Source organism: Gigantopelta aegis, chromosome 9 (assembly GCF_016097555.1).
Source record: "Gigantopelta aegis isolate Gae_Host chromosome 9, Gae_host_genome, whole genome shotgun sequence".
Taxonomy (NCBI): Eukaryota; Metazoa; Mollusca; class Gastropoda; order Neomphalida; family Peltospiridae; genus Gigantopelta; species Gigantopelta aegis.
The window spans coordinates 70,202,347-70,216,824 of NC_054707.1; the positions used below are offsets into that span (position 1 = coordinate 70,202,347).

Genomic DNA, 14,478 nt, shown 5'->3' on the forward strand with positions numbered 1-14,478 from the left:
GGGCAGAATTTAATGAAACAGAAGCACGAAAATAAATTAAACACAAGACAACTTTTTAAACAGACACCGAATCAGTCGGTGTCGATGAGTCCGCTTTGATGGAACAATGGTTTTAAAGCCACCATGGCATGGAGGATTGTCGAGAATCAAACCAAAACCTGAGAATGAAAGCTCATATAGACTGGATGCGGCACGTGCGTGCGGTGCAATTGTTGAGTCTGATGCGTTTGTGGCTTGTGTTTTTTAGCATATAATTTCATTGAAAGTAACTGTATTTCGATGGTTTAAGCCGGATCGCGGGCACACAGCTTTCAGTCTATATGAGCCTAAGTCATATATCTATTTATTATCCACATAGTTCAAGATATTCAGGGAAATATAGCCAGTATGACCCACGTGTGTCATAATGATTTCACATGCACAACGAATGACGTAAATTTGTGAAGCGACATCATAACTTAAATTCCCAAGTGTAAACGCGTATCAAAATGACGTCATTTAGGATAATGACGTCGTTCCGTCGTGTCCTTTTGGTTACTTCTGAAACGTTTAGGCATGGTCCTACTTTATTATTCATGAAAATAATATTTTGGATTATGTAGATAATAAAAGATTATTACTTTCGCGTGTGATCGTACTGAATTACGAAACTCGTGCCAGAATTCATATTTTAACTTAGCTCTCGCTCAGGGTAATACAAAAATCGTGACACTCGTTTCGTAAAATCAGTACGACACACAAGCTCGTATAATAATCTTTACATATACCTCATTTTTAAAGAAATAAAATGTTTTTGGGGGGTCAATAATTCCAATTTGATTTAATGTTAGTATTAATTCTTTATTTTGATTTATCCTACAAAGATTTTTTTAAAAACCGGATCTCTTACCAACAGAGACTAATTAACACACACAAAATAATAATCAAGTGTTACGCTTAGGGTGGTGGAAAGGGTGTAAGGCTATTATACCGAGTTATCGTTTACTAACGATAGATTGCTGTTTTGGACAGATGAAAAACGTGCTCAGTTCTATACTGTATAACCACAAAATAATGGAATATACTTCCAGTTGTGTCCAAATTTCCGCTGCTATGCCACTGTTCGTTAATAATACCATAGCCATTGGATGCGGGGTGGAGTGCGTATTTGCCCTAAATACTGAAGGTTATGCATCCCACTCCCACACCAAATCCACCCTGGCTGAAGAAGAAAACAAGGTAAGTATGACCACCAGAGCACATATTAATTAATCGGTTATTAGTGCCACGCATTTGGCAATTCTGGCATGTAGTCTTGAGAGGTAACCGGCTTCATTTTTGTATTAGTGGCAAGATTACTTTTATGTGCACTTTCCAACAGACATGTCAGCACATTCCAGGGCTTTTGACCCCTCTATCCCATTTTCCCCGGTTGAAAGAAGAATTAATATATAGTAACCCTTCAGTAAACCCCCACCTCATTTCCTCTTATCTTCCCATGCCACTGGATGTTATTTTAAAATCTCTGGAAGTATTCCTGAAACAGATTAAACACTGCATTGGTTGTCTCGATTGGTTTTATATATCAAGCACTTGGAGTGTAACATCAATAATATACCTACAAGTCAATAGCTATGTTCACACTTACACAAGTTAAACTTTTGTTTGAAAATGACGACAGTTCACGTGTAATTGTTGTAACGATATAAGGCGGAAGTGTAGTTATCCGCACATGCGCAAGACATGAAAACATCAATGGACTATGAGTCTGTTAGGTCGTTGCTAATGCACTTGCTGCTTATTCTAACCGTGACGTCTCGGCCACTTCCGCCTTATATTAGTTTAACTAAAACAGTTTGCCTTCACACTTACATTTAAACTGTTTTAGTTATACCAGTTTAACTAAACCAGTATACCGAAGTGTCATTAGCTACACCGGTTTAGTGAAAAGGTGGCGTGCACATTTACATTTTAAACTGGTTTAGTTATACCAGTTTAACTAAACCAGTATACCGAAGTGTTTTAGCTTCACCGGTTTAGTGAAAAGGTAGCGTGCACACTTACATTTGAAACTGGTTTAGTTATACCAGTTTAACTAAACCAATATACCGAAGTGTTTTAACTAAACCGGTTTAGTGAAAAGGTGGCGTGCACACTTACATTTTAAACTGGTTTAATTATACCAGTATACTAAACCGATATACCGAATGGATTTAGCTGTACCGGTTTAGCTTGTCCGGCATAGTGAAACTGGTTTGGTTATACATGTAGTATCAGTTTAGTTTAACTAGTTTAAAGTGTAAGTGTGAACACAACTTATGAGTATATTGTACAATTTAAAAATATATAAAATACTGACATCATAAATGAATCTACTTACCGGCTGCGTTGACTAGTTGAAGAAGAAACAACGTTTCTGTCTATCAGCTGGTATTTATTTGGAATTTTTGTCATAGTTTTTTTAATGACATGACCTTAGGTAATCATCATAAATTATATTACATTTGATTAATTGATTCCTGGAGTAAATGAAAGTAGATAAAGAGTCATCAATAACGTTTATTAAAATAGGACTTTGGACCACATTAAAGTCAAATGCTTATCGTTTTGACGAATATATGTCATGACTTCCCGCATACCACTCATACGTTAAACATATGTAATTCATTACAGGTGGTTCGTCGTGGGAAAATAATTTAATATTATAGTGTAGTAAAAATGTAAATTACTGTCCAGAGCCTAAAACACCCATTGGTTCTATCTTTAACGACCTAATATTCACGTAACAGATCTTATAGAGGAAGGCTTTTATAAATATTACAAATTATTATGGCGCTACGGTACATGGACTCCAATTAATGATAAGTTTCCCAGCTTTTGGACTATAATCAATTAGGATTTTGCACTATTTTCTATTCGGGCGAACACTAACATTAAATACTAGCAGTCGGGTTAAGGAAGTAATTCTTCATTTTGTGTTTAAAATCGGTCATTTACATATACATTTAGTTTACCTTTGTATTTAAACAACCCAGCCTTTAGAAGTTCAGTGTCCTCCTTCTTACTAAATAGTAATCTATAATATATGTTGAAAATCGATAATGTGATACTCAAGTACCTTTTAACAGTATACCATTGTTCTGATCTGCACTTGATCTGCACTGCCGATAGCCTTCTTTGTAGCTACCTGATGACACCGCACGTTGCAAGGGTCTTTTTGCACACATGCCCAGTAAACTACCGTGTTACATATTGCGTACAAATATGAATTCGATAAATAAAACCTAAATAGACGCGGCCATATTTGGCTATACATACGGCATTGCCGATGTCCGTGTTTAATTTTCAGAGTTGCTGATTTGACCGCAGGTCCGCTGATGGTACAGTTGTGCCACGATTGATCACCAGGGCCCCGTTCCACGAAGCGATCTTAGCCCTAAGATCAACTTAAGTGCATAGGGTAGCTATGCGCTTAAGATAATCTTAGGGCTAAGATGGCTTCCTGGAACGGGACCCAGTACTGTAATGTTCTTGATAATTATGATAGGAAATGATGCATATAGTTCAGTGATTCTAAACCACGTTACCAGCCGAAGAACGAAAGCTTGAAGGTTTCTCCTCACTACGTTTTATATTTGTCAGTCGTTCCATAATACGACAGTGAGTGTCCCCAACCCTCCCCCAATATAAAATCCTGGCTACGCCAATGACCGTATTGTACGCACTACAGACATTCAGGAAGATCTGAAAGCGCGCTAAATACTAGTCAGGCGTGATTCACAACAATGTACTCTTGCACGTAAAAGATTTATCTTATCATACCATATCTTATATTATATCATTGGAAAAGAGTAACATCTGTTTCCTAGGGAATCTTCTAGTCGATTATTAAATAGAAAGCTAGACAATGTGTAAAAACGGAGAATTGTTATTTAGACATACGTAATGGCCCGCTCCCCACCAACATCCGATTCTGAAGACATTGAATGCATGCTAATATTGAATAAACTCCTAAGATTTAAATGCAATGTATCAATTACCACTGGAGACTTGTTTTTCATTATATAAAAATATATGTTAATAGTCTTAAAAACAAATATTTCTGTCTGTTGTTTATATATTTTTTTATGACTGTGAGCATTAAATCAGTGGTTTTAAGAGACTAGCAGGTGCCCGTTTTACGATGCGATCTTAGCGCTAAGATCGCCTTAAGAGCATAAGGTAGTTATGCATATATACGGTTATCTTAGCGCTAAGATCGTTTCGTAAAACGATGTCACGGAAAGTGAACAAGAATAATAAATAATAATAAAAGAAGCAAACACAGATATCCACAGTGTTAAAACAACTAAGTTTTATTACACAAACACAAGTCTCTGAGCGAAGTTAAATTCTTCAACACTTTTCAGTCTGCACGTGATACTGGTAGACAAAAGTTCCATATTTTATCGACGTTTATCCATCCAGCCATCGCCACCCCATCCTCTACCCCACCCTCCGCCCATTCCTCCCATTCCTCCCCATCCGCCCATTCCTCCCATTCTTCCCCATCCGCCCATTCCTCCCCATCCACGCATTCCTCCCCATCCGCCCATTCCTCCCCCCATTCCTCCCCCCATTCCTCCCCCCATTCCTCCCCCCATTCCTCCCCATCCGCCCATTCCTCCCATTCCACCCCAGCCTCTTCCCCAGCCATCGTCTCTGTCCCATCCGTCTCCGCCCCAGCCGCCGTCCCTGTCTCCAAACATGTCATCTCCCCATTGGCCTGTAAACATATTTGAGAAAATAAAATTAGCGTTCTACTACGATCAATTCTAGGGTATATTTTCAACATTTTAATCTGTCATCCAGCTTCAGTTTATTTTACTTCCGTAAATCTTCTATAACCCTTCTTTGTTACGTGTAATCTAGGGTCTACGTGAAAATACCCGCATTTAATCTAATGCTAGGCTCAGACTGCCAACTGCCTGCAGAAAGTTGACCAACTCAACTTATGATTAACAACTAGTGGGTTATACGACGAGAATCGAGTTGTAAGAGCGCTCAGACTAGCAACTGGACCATCGTAGGGCAGGCGTGAGGCAGGGGGGGAATTTATCACCATTTTTATTTTCAATATTTCTAAATGATCTTGAAGATTTTTTTTAAATGCTTCAAGGATCTCCTCTGGAAATAATTAAAGAAAATTGCCAAAACAAATTATATATATTTATTGAAATTTTCGTACTATTATATGCAGATGATACTGTAATTTTCTTCGAAACTCCTGAAGGTATGCAACATGTTTTAGATATATTTGATGACTATTGTAACTCTTGGAATCTTAGCATTAATGTGAGTAAAACAAAAGTTGTTATTTTTAGTAAGAGGAAGTCGAGGTCTAATGTTGAATTTATGCTGCAAGATGAACGATTGGTAACTGTTGATTATTACTGTTATTTAGGAATTTGTTTTAAATATAATGGGAATTTTTCTAATGCAAAGCAACATCTTGTAGACCAAGCTCAAAAACGGAACAATAGCATACCAGTTCATATACAATTAAAACTTTTTGATTCAATGGTTGAACCGATTTTATTATATGGATCAGAAATTTGGGGTTATGAAAATTTACAAATAATAGAAAAAATTCATCTCCAATTTTGCAAACGGATTTTGAAAGTAAAAAAAAGTACCCCAAATTTTATGGTATATGGAGAATTAGGAAGGTTCCCTTTAGAAATACAAGTAAAGTTACGAATGATGTCATTTTGGAGTAAACTGGTTAAAGACGAAAATAAACTTAGTAGTATTTTATATAAATTAATGTTCTTTAAACAGTGGTGAAAGAAATCAATTTAAATGGTTGAAATTCATAAAAAGTATTTTCGATAACTCGGGAATGGGGTACATCTATACCAATCAAAATAATGAATTCAAATCGTATAAACAAGAATTAAAACAAAACCTCTGTGATCAATTTATACAACAGTGGTTCTCGGAAATTACAAACTCTTCTAGGGGTCAATTTTATACATTATTTAAAACAGAATTTTATTTCGAAACCTATTTGTCGAGATTATCATACCAAAATAGATGTTGGATAACTAAATTGCGTACGTCAAATTTAAGATTACCAATCGAAACTGGCAGATGGTTTAACGTTCCTAGAGAAAATAGAATATGCAAACTTTGTAATACCGATATTGGAGTTGAATACCATTATTTATTTAATTGTAAAAATTATAATATTGAAAATATTAGAAGAAAATATATAAAACAATATTATAGAATTAATCCTAGCGTTTTTAAAATGAAAGGTATGCTGTCATTATGTAATGCACCACTATTAAAAAACCTAGGTATATTTATTAAAAGATTATCTTGTCTTGTGAACTGACGTTTCTCCGCATATTTTAGCTATTTTGTTTGCATATCTTGTGTTCTGTTAATTATAGATACTTCTATGTTGACGCCTGTTCTTGTCATGTATGTTAATTATGTATTTGAAAATGTCCTCTTGTTACACATTGTAATGTGTCTGAGTGTTGTTTAACAAATCTTGAAATCTTAAAATCTAGAAGTCGTGATAGAAAAAGAAAGTTGGCCAACTTTCTGCAGGCAGTTGGCAGTCAAAGTCTAGCATAATGCACGATGGCTAAGTGCACAATTTTTATGTTTTTATTGACAGCCGACAATCCCGAGTGCGATAGCACCTGGGTCTATCCTGCTGTCAATGAAAAGATCGAAAGTATGCACTAAGTATGCATTCCACGAGTACGTTTATGTGTGGTAAACGACTTATACCATGCCCGGAGTGATGCGATAAGAAACTGACTCAGTGAGAGATGAGATTTAAAAAGTGTGCAGTTATACATATTTATTGCACACATTTGTCAATGGGAAAAACATCATAAGCTTGATGCAATCTACCAATTAGATTCCCATGGACGACAAAGCTGAAATGACTAAATGCGATGTATCAGTCAAATTATGAACACAAACATGAATACTACAGGGGCGGGATTTAGCTCAATCGGTTGAGTGCTCGTTTGAGGTGCTTGCGTCGCAGGATCGAACCACCTCGGTAGACCCATTCAACTAATTGGGGTTTTTCTCGTTCCAACCAGTGCACCACAACTGGTAAAAGGCCGTGGTATGTTCTTTCCTGTCTGTGGGGAAAATGCATATAAAAGATCCCTTGCTGCATTAGATAAAATATAGCGTTAAAGCCTGATTACTACGAGTCAGAATAATCATATGTTTGACATCCATTAGCCAAGACCGGCCTCGGTGGCGTCGTGGTAGGCCATCGGTCTACAGCCTGGTAGGTACTGGGTTCGGATCCCAGTCGAGGCATGGGATATTTAATGCAGATACCGACTCTAAACCCTGAGTGAGTGCTCCGCAAGGCTCAATGGGTAGGTGTAAACCACTTGCACCGACCAGTGATCCATAACTGGTTCAACAAAGGCCATGGTTTGTGCTATTCTGCCTGTGGGAAGAGCAAATAAAAGATCCCTTGCTGCTAATCGGAAGAGTAGCCCATATAGTGGCGACAGCTGGTTTCCTCTCAAAATCTGTGTGGTCCTTAACCATATGTCTGACGCCATATAACCGTAAATAAAATGTGTTGAGTGCGTCGTTAAATAAAACATTTATTTCTTTCTTTCCATTAGCCGATGATTAATTAATCAATGTGCTCCGGTGGTGTTGTTAAACAAAACAAACCTTTTTTTTGTATACTACAACACCTCTTCAAAGGCATTAACAGCGTGCATTTGCAGCATCCCTAATATAGTGTTCCACAGAACTGAAGAGCTGAGGTTTACAAGTGCTCTCTAGATTGTGATGTAAATTTAGCATTTATCTAAACGATGCAAAGAGAGGCCTTAATGTAGTATTGTATCTTTTGGTCAGTTACAGACCAGTCAAATTGTTACAGACGTAGATTTGACAAAAAACAACCAACTATTGTTAATACTAAATGAAAATAATGATGACGAATATGATGATGATGGTGTTGATATTGATGATCATGACTGGGTGGTAATAGTGGTGGTGGTGATGGTGGTGGTGATTGTTGTGGTCGTTATGGTGGTGGTGGTGGTGATAATATTGGTAGTGGTGGTGATGACGATGATAGTAATGATGGTGGTGGTGGTGGTTGTGGTGGTGTGATGGAAGAGGTGATGATGATGATGGTGGTGGCGGTGCTGCTGCAGCTGCTGCTGCTGAGGGTGGTGGTGATGGTGGTGGTGATTGTTGTGGTCGTTGTGGTGGTGGTGGTGATAATAATGGTAGTGGTGGTGATAACGATGATGGTGATGATGGTGGTGGTGGTGGTTGTGGTAGTGTGATGGAAGAGGTGGTGATGATGATGGTGGTGGCGGTGCTGCTGCAGCTGCTGCTGATGATGGTGGTGATAATGATGATGATAATGGTGATAGTGGTGGTAATGATGATGATGATGATAATAATGATTATTATTATTATGATGATGGTAATGGTGATGATGATTATGATGATGATGTTGATGATGATATAGCACTGTAACTAGCTAACTTACCGAGGGAGCTGTTAATAATGGTGAATATCAGAACAATTGTGAAGAGTACGCTAGTCATCATGACGTTCTGGTCAGGTGTCAGATATTGCAAATCAGACAAAGGTCAGGCAATGCTGAAAGGAAGAAGAAGAGAGAATGAGAGTCATCATTATATATTACTTGTTACGCGATAAGAGTAACCTACGGTATTTCTTTATGCATTAGTACTACTACTACTACTACTACTACTACTACTACTACTACTACTACTACTACTACTACTACTACTACTACTACTACTACTACTACTACTACTACTACTACTACTACTACTACTACTACTACTACTACTACTACTGTTATTACTACTACTACTACTACTACTACTACTACTACTACTACTACTATTAATATTACTACTACTACTACTATTACTACTACTACTACTACTACTATTATTAGTATTATTATTATTACTACTACTACTACTACTACTATTACTACTACTACTACTACTGCAACTACTACTACTACTACTATCAGTACTACTACTATTACCACTACTACTATGTTTTATGCATTACTACTATTACTATTACTACTACTACTACTGCAACTACTACTACTACTACTACTACTACTACTATCAGTACTATTACTACTACCACTACTACTACTAATACCAATACTAATATTACTACCACCACTACTACTACTACTACTACTACTACTACTACTACTACTACTACTACTACTACTACTACTACCACCACTACCACTACCACTACCACTACCACTACCACTATTACTAATACTAATAATACCCACTAACCCACTGTCCTGGACAGACAGTCCAGATAGCTGAGGTGTGTGCCCAGGACAGCGTGCTTTAACCTTAATTTGATATAAGCACGAAAATAAGTTGAAATGAATGAAGATATTAAGCTATCACCACCGAAGACAGATTACCGTTGATTGATGTGTCGGTTTAATTGCCAATATAATTATTGTATTAGCTTCTAGGCGTTTAACCTGCTTGGGGCAGGATTTAGCTCAGTCGGTTGAGTGCTCGCTTGAGGTGCTTCGATCGCAGGATCGTACCACCTCAGTAAATCCATTTAGTTGATTTATTTATTTTTCGCCTTCCAACCAGTGCACCACAAATGGACAAGGGCCGAGGTATGTGTTTTCCTGTCTGTGGGAAAGTGCATATAAAAGATCCCTTGCAGCATCAGGAACAATGTAGCGGGTTTCCTCTGATGACTTCGAGCCATAATTACCAAATGTTTGACATCCAATAGCCGATGAATAATTAATCAATGTGCTCCAGTGGTGTCGTTTAACAAAACAAACTTCCTTTAACCTGCTCGTTTTAAGGTTTACAGTTAGCTGACGGAAGTCTCTGTTACTTGTTAGTTAATTATGATCATAATGATTTGTTTATGTGGGTTTAGTTGGTAACGCTTTCTAAAATGGGTTTTACGCTACGCATTAAACAGAATGAATGACCACTGACGGAATCAGTCAAAAAGGTTTGCAAACGATCAGTGTAGACATGGTTGGCTGAACGTAGACCTGAATTTTCTGCGGTGTCAGAAGCCGAATGAAGGAATTCTCATATTCTTTGATATATTAATACAAAATTTACTGATTCAACATTGACAACTAACATAAAGAATAATTTGTCTTCTCGGCATTGCCGAAAGTTATGCAAAATTAAGGAAGGAAATGTTTTATTTAACGACGCACTCATCACATTTTATTTACGGTTATATGGCGTCAGACATATAGTTAAGGATTACACAGATAGATAGAGAGAGGAAACCCGCTGTCGCCACTTCATAGGTTACTCTTTTCGATTAGCAGCAAGGGATCTTTCATATGCACCATCCCACAGACACGATAGTACATACCAGGCCTTTGTTACACCAGTCGTGGTGCACTGGCTGGAACGAGAAATAGCCCAATGGGGCCACGACGGGGATCGATCGTAAACCGATCGCGCATCAAACAAGCGCTTTACCACTTAGCTATATCCCGCTCTCTCTAACGTAAAGATTAATTTGTTTTCTCAGCATTGCCGAAAGTATTGCAAAATTTGCTGGGGTTTTGTTTGTTTGTTTGTTTGTTTGTTGTTGTTTGTTTGTTTGTTTGTATCAATCCAAGCATTTATGGCAGATACAGAACTTCACATACGTTGTTTTCGCTTGCTATTTATTTTGAGCAAGAATATACAGGCCAAATAAAACACTCATAGGTATACGGGCTCCCATTATTGAAAAGGGGCAGGCTGGCTTTTGCACGAATTACAAAAAAGCCCGAATCTGGATGACTACATATATTCATAGTGGCATTACTACCAAACAGCTATATAGGATTGCAAATAAATCACTACGCATGTTTATATGGATTTCGACTAATTTTGAGGGGATAATTATGGAAATATATGGTAAAAAGGTCTCAGTTTAGCACAGTTTGCCCGAATATCTGTATCATATTTGCCCGAATTTGATGTTTTGCTCCAGCACTTGGGGCCAGTGGCCCCCTGACCCCTGTCTCGTGCGCTTATGAAAATACGTATGTTTACACAACATGTCCATGCGTCCACCCATGTAATAATGTATACTAACATATCATTATGGTGTATTTCCAGACAAAGTTCCTTTTGGCTAAAATTTCGATTTTTAATTAAGAAAAATATAACATAAGTCTAAAATTATTTTAATTAACTGTATAGTATGTTCTGCAACTATAAATCAAAACTACTCACCACAACTTAGGCTTACGACAGTTCTAGATGGACAAATGTTTACACTGATCTTACTGTGGTGAAATCAACGTATTTATTGCGAATCTTGCCCTTGAATGTTTGGTCAGATAGCCCGAAGTGATGAAAATGCATTGCATTTGATTAATTGGCTGTTGCAATAAACATAAATATTTACTAATGACTATTTCTGTTTACGATTATTTTAAAGTAACAACAAACAAACTTAAACTTAATTGCAAGACTTCTTTAAGATGTCTTCGTTTCATAAATTCTAATTGTGTGTGAAATCTATGAAGTTTGTAATAGGCGATTTGACGTATAAAATATCATTTGTTACTATTGGGAAAATGTTGCGGGTTTCGACTCTAAGACTATACGTAAAAAGACAACCATACAATAGCCGGTCAAAACAGCATACAATAGCCGATGATTAATAAATAGTGATATCGTTAAATAAAACACACTTTACCTTTATAAATAATCTTCATCACGTACTAATAGTAAGAAATACGCCTAGTTTCACCTACCCCAAGGGTGTGAATATGGGTGTCTCCCGAGTATATAACTTCACATGGAGAAAGAATTGCATGTAACTAACAGGCAATGTAAGGCTCGTGTACCCTGAGATTTGGTCATGTACTCAGAGAGCTCAAATGAGAGTTTCATACCAAAAGGAAAATATTATGGCTTCACCATTCATCATCAGCAGCAGCATCAGCAACATCATCATCATCATCATCATTGCTATCATTGTCTTCATCGTCATTGTCATTATTACCATCAACAAATTCATCATCAACCTCGTCGTCGTCGTCGCTGTCATCATCACCATCGTCGTCATAATGATCATTATTATCATCATCATCACCATTACCATCACCAGCATCATCATCGTCGTCATCATCTATACGTTTGCGATTTGCTATGTCCTAATGGTGACCTAGCCAAAATAAATTCTTTCCTTTTTTTCTTTTCTTTTTTGTCTCTAACTTTGTCTAAAATAATACTTCTCGTTCCAGCCAGTGCTCTACAACTGGTGTAACAAAGACCGTGGTATGTACTATCTTGTCTGTGGGATGGTGCACATAAAAGATCCCTTGCTGCTAATCGAAGGGAGTAGCATAGAGCTGAGGAACCCTAACCCTAACCTTGAGGGAACATAGAGCTGAGGAACCCTAACCCTAACCTTGAGGGAACATAGAGTTGAGGAACCCTAACCCTAAACTTGAGGGAACATAGAGCTGACCCTCTGCAGGGCCCTGTTTAGAAAACATAAGAGTCTAGACTCGCGTCTTTAATGATGTCACACGGATATAATTTGTATGGCGTTGTCATGTCATTAACGTCTCAGACTGATCAGTTGGAGTCTTGAGTCTGAGACCATTTCTATGATGGCGCGCACTGCGCATCTCCACAATGACACAGAAGAGGGTGTCAGAATATCTCGTGCACTTGCTGGGTTAGCTAGTTGGTTTCAGTCACCAGTTAGAATATGACTTCTTGCTCAGTGTTGGTCTTTAGAAAGAGAAGAAATCCATTTAAAAGTCACACACACACGCGCACATACACACACACACACACACACACACACACAAACAAACACACGCATGCACGCGAGCGCGCACATACACACACACACACACACACACACACAACACACACACACACACTGCTGATCCATATAAGTAGTCGCCGATGTGGTGGAAGTGGATTGCATTGTACTCTTTAGTTCGAGGGACGGGACGTAGTCCAGTGGTAAAACGTGGTCGGTCTGGGATCGATCCTCGTCGGTGGGTCCGCTCCAGCCAGTGCACCAAGACTGGTATATCAAAGGCCGTGGTATGTGTTATTCTGTCTGTGGGATGGTGCGTATAAAATATCCCTTACTAATCGAAAAGAGAAGCCCATGAAGTGGCGACAGCTGGTTTTCTCTCTCAATATCTGTGTGGTCCTTAACCATAAGTCCGATGCCATATAACCGTAAATAAAATGTGTTGAGTGCGTCGTTAAATGAAACATTGCATTCATTTTGTTCGAAACCTGCTGAAGTGTCGTTAAACAAACAGGGGCAGGATTTAGCTCAGTCGGCTGAGTGCTAACTTGCGGGGCTTGTGTCGCAGGATCGAACCACCTCGGTGGATCCATTCAACTGATTGTGTTTTTCTCGTTTCAACCAGTGCTCCACAACTGGTCGAATGCCGTTGTATGTACTTTCCTGTCTGTGGGAAAGTGCATATTAATCCAGGGCCAGTTGTAATTCCGTGGGAATTTAACGAAAAAAATTGACAACATATATCATTTTAAAGCTTATTACAGTAGCATTTTTCCTTGAATATTTTCAAGGTCATATCTCAAGGACACGGTCATAGCACCACAAATGCTGTATTTTGCATATATCGTCATATATTTGCACTGTTTTACCGTATTTTACATACTTTGAGGAACTGTGGTTGTGAGTTATACATTATATTTTATTTTAAATACAAATTACAAAGGTGACATTTAATTTTATTCAGTTTCAAAGTCATGTTAAAGTCATTCCTAAAATGCGCTATATTTCACATGTCTGGTTATATGCACACATCTACGTTTAATAGTTAATGATCATAAGAGCAACATATCCAAATATTAGTAATTTCATTAAAGAAATAGCCTGTAGCATTATATTTGTGATGACTAGAATCCTGAATCCAAACAGTGTAACTTTGAGTTTAGGAATATCACATCACAACAATACAACAGTATTAATAGTTTGATAATAATAAAATATCATCTAAACATATATTTATTTGTTTTCTTTAACGACACCACTGGAGCACATTGATTAATTAATCATCGGCTATTGGAAGGACGCACTCAACACACTTTATTTACGGTTATATGGCATCAGACATATGGTTAAGGACAACACAGATATTGAGAGAGGAAACCCGCTGTCGCCACTGGGCTACTCTTCGATTAGCAGCAAGGGATATTTTATATGCACCATCCCACAGACAGGATAGTACATACCATGGCCTTTGTTACACCAGTTGTGGAGCACTGGCTGGAACGAGGAATAGCCCACCGACAGGGATCGATCCTAGACCAACCGCGCATCAAACGAACGCTTTACCACTGGGCTACGTCTCGTCCCCTCGGCTATTGGATGTCAAACATTTGGTAATTCCGACTCGTAGTCGTCAGAAGAAACCCTCTACAT

At 38.0% G+C, this 14,478-nt stretch overlaps 1 long non-coding RNA gene across 4 annotated transcripts in view; it reads right to left on the reverse strand.

Annotated features, from left to right (window-relative positions):
- Positions 1 to 2,395, reverse strand: part of LOC121382098 — a 3,697-nt gene extending 1,302 nt beyond the window's left edge. Inside the window, exon 1 of one of the 4 annotated variants that reach the window (XR_005959116.1) lies at positions 2,360 to 2,395. This is a non-coding gene — a long non-coding RNA (uncharacterized LOC121382098). Of the gene's footprint in view, positions 1 to 158; positions 181 to 396; positions 421 to 1,456; positions 1,479 to 2,359 lie in introns of those variants that run through there. The other 3 variants (XR_005959119.1, XR_005959117.1, XR_005959118.1) reach the window with 3 other exon arrangements.
- Positions 2,396 to 14,478: the final 12,083 nt, after the last annotated feature.